Source organism: Carlito syrichta, unplaced genomic scaffold, assembly GCF_000164805.1.
Source record: "Carlito syrichta isolate Samal-C Ts95f unplaced genomic scaffold, Tarsius_syrichta-2.0.1 Scaffold302404, whole genome shotgun sequence".
Classification (NCBI taxonomy): Eukaryota; Metazoa; Chordata; class Mammalia; order Primates; family Tarsiidae; genus Carlito; species Carlito syrichta.
Genome location: NW_007246500.1, coordinates 111,423 through 118,653, shown reverse-complemented (window position 1 = coordinate 118,653; position 7,231 = coordinate 111,423).

Sequence of the window (7,231 nt, the reverse complement as noted above, 5' to 3'; positions counted from 1 at the left end):
ATTTTTGATTTATTGTAAAGATGAGGTCTCACTGCCCAGGCGGGTCTCGAACCCGCGGGCTCAGGCAATCCACTCACCTCAGCCTCCCAAAGGCGCGGGATTACAGGCTGAGCCACCGAGCCCGGCTCTTCTAGAAATTCTTATCCCTTCCTATCCACTGCTGTGTGTCTGTGATTCAGTTGTCCTGTCCTCCAAGACCCAGCCCTGTGCTCCTAGCTCTGCAAAGAGCCTCTGACTCCCTCCCTGCCCATCTTGCTGGAGACAGACCCTTCAGTCCCTGAGTGGATCCTGGTGGCTGTAGTCCATGTCTCCCCCTCCCCGGTCAATGGCATGGCTATTTATAGACAGGTCCCATTCACTTTCTACTTACTCTTTCTTTCTTTTTTTTTTTGAGTTGGAGTCTCACTCTGTCGCCTAGACTGGAGTGCAGTGGCTGCTCCCAGTCACCGCAGGCTCGACCTGCTGTGCTCCGGCGATCCTTCCGCCTCCGCCTTCCAAGTAGCTGGAACTACAGGCGCGCGCTGCCACGCCCGGCTAATTTTTGATTTATTGTAGAGATGAGGTCTCGCCAAGTTGCCCTGGCGGGTCTCGAACCCGCGGGCTCAGGCAATCCACTCACCTCAGCCTCCCAAAGGAGCGAGATTACAGGCTGAGTCACCGAGCCCGGCTTCTACTTACTCTTGCATGGACCCTCCTCCTGCATGTCCCTGGCATCTGTATTCTTGGGTTTCCATTGAGTGAGCACATACTGTGTGCCAGTCATTGCGCCAGCGTTTCGAGGCATCTGCTCATTTCATTCTCACAGCAACCCTCTGCAGGGGATGTGATTGTCACCCCATTTTATAGATGAGGAAACTAAGCTCCCACCAGCCTGGCAAGCCACCAGCTTTGGGCTCCTCCTTCAGGAATGGTTCCCTGTGCCGTGGGTCCACTGCCATCTCTAGCCTTGACTAGGCTCTGCCCAGAACCCTCAACCCTGCTGTCTCTAGCTGGGATGTTTGGGGCTCTCAGATAGTTTTGTCCCTGCAGGTAGCCTTTGGCCAGTCCCTTCACTGGAGACAAAGGTTTTTGTTGCTTGCATATTGTTTCTCTAATAAATGACCCTGCTTTCCCTTCCAAACTTCCCATTTCTCCTGCATGCAGCTCAGCAGATAAGAGAATAAAACTGAGTAGCATGAAAATGGGCTAGGTTTGGATGTGTGTTGGCGCCATCTTGCACAGACCCTCAACTCTCCTTTACAGCTTGACATCAGCCACAGTGGGAGTATTTACACCAGGGGAATTGGCAAACACAACATATCAGGGATTCTTTTTTCACTGGAGGACTTGTCATGAAACATTTGCCAGTATATGTCGGGGGCACCCTAAGGAGGCTCTTTTCCAGCTAGAAAAGAGGGTCACGGTGGCTCTGAGGGGGCACCCCTGGTTGCCTCTCAACCTTGCCCCGTCTCTGCACAGAGCTGTCTTCCTCGGGCTGCCAAGCCCCTTTAATGTTGGTGTTTAGCTGGCGACACGGTCTGCACTGCTTCAAATTGGCTTGAGATTACTCAACTCCCGGCCAACACCAGAACTTATTTTAAAAATAAATACTTGTAAACTGAAGAAAACAAGGTTCCCACACAGAGCTATATAACAAGATTTCTTTACACAGTGAACAGAGGCAGGCGCCGGTCAGATCACCAGTTTCAAAATTCGGCCCTGCAGAGCTTTCATCTGTCTCTCCTGGGCCAGCCTTCCTGGAAGTGGGTGGTTCCAGGGTTCCTGGAAGTGTGAATGTGTATGGAGGGGGCGAGGGGTCCCCATAGGCTCAGGGTTCTTCAGAACTCCCTGAGCTTGAGTTCAGTACTCCACGGATCAGACCCCACTGTGCAGAGGGATGCTGCCAACTCTTCATGCACATCATTGCATTAAAGATTCAGGATATAAATTTGAACAAGGATTAACCACTCCCAGAGCAAACAGCCCCGGCCGGCACTCCTCCCTCCACACACAGCCCACTGCATTATCCAAGTGCAAACAGCTACAGCCTGCCATGTCCTCTCTTCTCTGCCTCCCTCTTCCCGGCAACCAGGGTCCCGAGAACAGAGTCCAGAGCTGGTGGATCTTGGCCTGTTGGGAAGACAACCTGTCTGGTTACCTGTATGTGTCAACTTGACTGGGCTAAGAGATGCCCAGCTGGTTAAACATTAATTCTGGGCATGTCTGTGGGGGTGATCCAGAGGAGATTAGCATTTGGATAGGTAGACTCGGTAAAGATCTGCCCTCATCCATGTGAGTGGGCCTCACCCAATCTGTCGAAGGCCCAGATGGAATAGAAAGGCAAAGAAAGGATGAAATCTCTCTGTTTGTCTTTGAGCTGAGACATTCATCTTTTCCTACCCTTGGACATCAGAGCTGTTGACTCTTGGGCCTTCAGACTCTGGGATTTATACCAGTGCACCTTTGGTTTTCAGGTCTTTGGATTTGGACTGAGTTACACCACCAGGTTTCTTGGTTCTCAGGTTTGTGGACAGCAGATTATGAGGCTTTTTGACCTCCATAATTACATGAGCCCATTCCCATGAGAAATCTCTTCTATCTATCTATCTATCTATCTATCTATCTATCTATCTATCTATCTATCCATCTATCCATCCATCCTATTAATTCTGTTTCTGTGGAGAACCCTGATTGATACATAACCCCAGTGTTGACAGAGCAACGGGGGGCTTTGATCCCCTCTCTGGAGTAGATAGTAGCCAGATGAGGCCCTCGTCAGTTTTCCCTTTTGTTCCTTAAACAAAAGGAGCAGAGGTACAATTTGGCCCCATATAACCCTTGACTCAACTCAGCAGGGTTCGAAAACTGAGAACTGTGTCCTCTCTTTAGATACACAAGTCCAGGAGATGATGGAATTAGCATCTTCATCCGGATCTGGGGATCCTGGGAAATATAGATGATGGGAAAGACAGAAGGAAAAGAGATAATTGTGTTGGCTTTACTCTGTGAAAGCCCAGGAAGAATCCTCCTAACCAAGGACAATTGGGTGCACTTAGGGAGAGTCAGTCCATGAACAGAAACGTGGCACACTCACCCACCTTCGAGGGCCAGGCAGGTACTGGCAGGTGGGTCTGGACTCACCTGGAGATGCCCCAGCCCAGCAGGGTAGCGACTACTTGGCTCCGGGGATGATGGGAGAGAGAGACTGCAGAGGCCTTGGTTTCTCTAGAGGAGTCAGACGTGCAGATTTTAATGTGAAAACTTGATTTTTAAATGTTGACATCCCAATTTTAAAATTAAAAAGCACGATGTGGGCCAAACCAAACTGTTTGTGGGCTGGCTTCTCCTTCCTTGACCTGGCTCTTTTGCAACCTCTGCTCTAAACCTGCAGCAACTGGTGGCAGGGGAGGAGTGGGGAACCTGGCTCCAGGCCTCCAGTTTCAGTTTCTCAAGCCATGTTACTTCCAGGGACTGCTGCCATCCAGGGTAATTTGATTGTGCTTTTCTCTCACTGCCTTTGATCCTCTGAGGTTGCCAGGCATAGTTACTGTTTTATTTGCAGGCTCTGATGACGGGAGAATGATTCTGAAAGCTGCAGGCTGAAGACAGAAGCCCCCTCTGGGCTGTTGTCAAGTCAATTTCCACGGTCTCCGGGGCTGAAGTGGAAAACACCGCATGGAAGCAGAGATGCTGTGGAGGGAGAGGTCCCAGATGTTTTCTGGTCCTCCGTGGACTGGAATGATCTACTCCCATTGCTGACACTGGGCTGCCCAAGTGAATGCTGTCACCCATCCATCCATCACCCATTTATTTATTCATCTACCCATCCATCCATCCATCCTCCTGTCTCTCTGTCCATCTGACCACTCGCCCACCTATCCATCAAACAACCCACTTGTTTACCACACACTTATCTACCAATTCACCCACTAATCCATACATCCATCCATCCACCCATCCACCCATCCATCCATCTATTCACACATTCACCTGTCCATCCATCTGTCCATCCATTTACCCACCTATTCATCCAACAACCCACCTGTCCACCACCCATTTATCTCACTCCTCCATCCATCCAGTCATCCATCCATGTATAATGTGCATGTCACAAATATTTACGGGGTATCAGTCATGTGTCAGGGCGGTGCTGGGTGCTGCGGTGACAATGATGACCGGACAACAGCTCCTCTCCTCATAGAAGTTACATTCTTGCCCCCATCATTCTAATGCACAGTTAGTCTACAGCAAGTAGGAGGAGGCCAAGGAATCCAGTCCACCTCTGGGATGGCAGACGGTGAAGAAGGTTTCACAGAGCAGGGTGCACGTATGCCAGGTCTGGAAATTTGGGGCCAGACAGAGGAGGGCAAGGTATTTCTGGAGGAAGGAATAGCATGAAAGAGAGGCAGAAACCCTCTCCCAAGTCCTCTGCAAACTCTGGGCAAAGAAATAAATGAGAACCTGAGGGGCATCCTTTCCATTCCTCTAGGCATGACACCCAGAGGGAGTGGTGTGGTTCATCTTTGGTGCAGAAAAAAGTCCCTGCCCAGGCAGCAAGCTGTGTTGACAATGTCAGGATAAAGACTTCAGCAATGGATAGGTGTGGGAAGATGAGCTCCCTCAGGATGGGTTCATACAAAAGTGTACATGATGGTTATTGCCGGATGAAGATACCCCTTTTCACTTGAGCTGGAGTTTTCCACGCCTTCCAGCCAAATGCCCAACTCAATTTCTTGTCCTCACTACAAACAGTAACCTGATACTCAGAGAGACTTAGTACCTGGTCCAAAACCTCACAGGTCTCTGTCTGCCCTCAAGTTCACAGTCTTTCTCTGACATGATTCTGCCCCACGAGGACAAGTTCAGAGAAGGCTCTGGTTCCTGGCCCTTCGGAATGAATAGTAAACATTCTCTATTCCCAAAGGGTGCTATTCCCTCACCCACTGGAATCACCAGAACATCCCGCCCCTTCCCTTGGGGCCGCCCAGCCACCAGTGCACAGACGAGCAGACTTCAGAAATTCACAGCCCTTCTTGAAGGCACAAGTCGTCAGGCACTTATCTGTTTTTCCCGTTTTGCTGACGGCTCCCTTTGCATGTAATTATTTTGCTGGGCTGGTGTTAATGGTGCATCCACTCCACTTAGCCTGCTCATCAGTATCGCTGGGCGCGCATGGCTCCTGGTGGTGGTGGTTGTTTCCCTTCTCCGAGGGCCTCTCCACCCTTAGCAAATCTGTGCTCTGCTCATTACTTATGGCGCCCGGGCCCCTGGCAGATCCAATTTCCAAGCCCAAGAGATTGGGGGAAGTTTCCACTTAAAATAAAAGGCAGGGAATGGGATGGGGGAAGAGGGGGAAGAGGGAGGAGAGACAAGGAGGGGGAGCTGGCAGACTGGTTGTTTATCATTGTCTTTGCCTTATCTGGTTCTCACTTTCTTTTCTGTGCCATCCCCAAAGCCATGGAAGCTGGCCACTGTCCTGTCTAGGGTCACCAGGGAGGAAGCGATGAGTCAAAGTCGAAGAACTGCAGGGAGAGAGAAGCACTGAGATGTCTCTCCAACCCTCTCCCTCTGGAGACTTTTTTGGAAAAGGTGGAAATTGAGCTGTGAGAATGGGGCAGGAAGGGGGGTTGACTTCTGTAATTCTCTACAGACAAGAATTCCCTGGACTGGAGTTTTGTTCCCATCTCCCTGTGTCTTAACGAGACTCTGACTGCATCGCTGGGCCTCAGTTTACTCATCTATAAAGTGGGAGGATTTGACTAGATCAAGGGTCAGTAACCTTTTTCTGTAAGGAGTCAGATGATACATATTTCTGGCTTTGGCAGCCAGGAAGTATCTGTGGCAACTTCTCACCTCTAATGGGATGTGAAGGGACATGACCGTGTTTCAATCCATCTTTATATACAAAAGCAAAGGATGTGGCTGTTCATTTGTGATGGAATTCTTTTACCCAGCTAAATCATGCTTGAAACTCCACCACATAGCATAAAAAACAAAGCTGCAGTGGGGAATTGGGGCACCCTCTCTTACCCAGCCTCTCCAGCATCCACAGCTCTCACCCTACTCCCCCACCCCCCCAACACGAGTTCCTCTTCCAAGTCCCTCCGATATTCTGTGATCCATTCATTCATGCATTCACCCATTTTGCCATTTTCGGTGGCCTTGTGTCAGATGCTGAGCTAGGAGCTGGGCAGGGCACACAGCCCTCAGGCACCAGGTCCTTCAGTCTAGTGGGTTTTTCATACAATTTAATTTTTTTTTTGAGTTGGGGGTCTCACTCTGTCACCCAGACTGGAGTGCCGTGGCACGCGCATAGCCACCGCAACCTCGACCTGCTGGGCTCTGGCGATCCTCCGCCTCAGCCTTCCAAGTAGTCGGAACTACAGGCGCATGCTACCACACCTGGCTAATTTTTGATTTATTGTAGAGACAAGGCCTTGTCAAGTTGCCTGGGTGGGTCTCGAACCCGTGGGCTCGGGCAATCCACTCGCCTCTGCCTCCCATTGTGCTGGGATTACTATATGTATTACTCCAAGAAGTTTCATTTTAAATAAACACAGATGACTTGTTAAAATGGTATAAACACCATACCATCTCAATTTTGCAGCTAAAAACTTTTATCCAGGTACAGCTATGTAATTTTGGGGGCCGTATGTAAAATGAAAATGCAGACTCCCTCATTTGAAAATGATTGAGAATGTCAAGATGGTGACAGTGGAACATGAAACCCAGCACCGGGTCCCTGTGAGTGCCCAGCCTTGCACACGTCCATGTGCGTGAAGCCACCCTCCATCTATATAGAAAAACACTCCCCACAGTGATAAGGGACACATCTCTGGAATGGCATAGGAGGCAATTTTAATTTTCAATTTTCTTCTTCATCATTCTATAAGTTCTATTTTTTTCCACCATTACACATGTTGCGCTCATGGCAGGATAAAAGGATAATCCATGTTCTATTTCTTTTTAAAAATGTTTATTATTTTATAGTTTTTTTTTAGTTGGATTCTCACTCCATCGCCCAGCCTGGAGTGCAGCGGCACACTCACGGTCCACTCCAGCGTTGACCTGCTGGGCTCTGGTGATCCTTTCTGCCTCAGCCTTCCAAGTAGTCAGAACTGCAGGTGTGCGCTACCATACCCGGCTAATTTTTTAAAATTTATTTATTGTAGAGACAAGGTCTCGTCAAGTTGTTCGGGCTGGTCTCGAACCTGTAGGCTCAGGCAATCCACTCACCTCGGTCTCCCAAAGT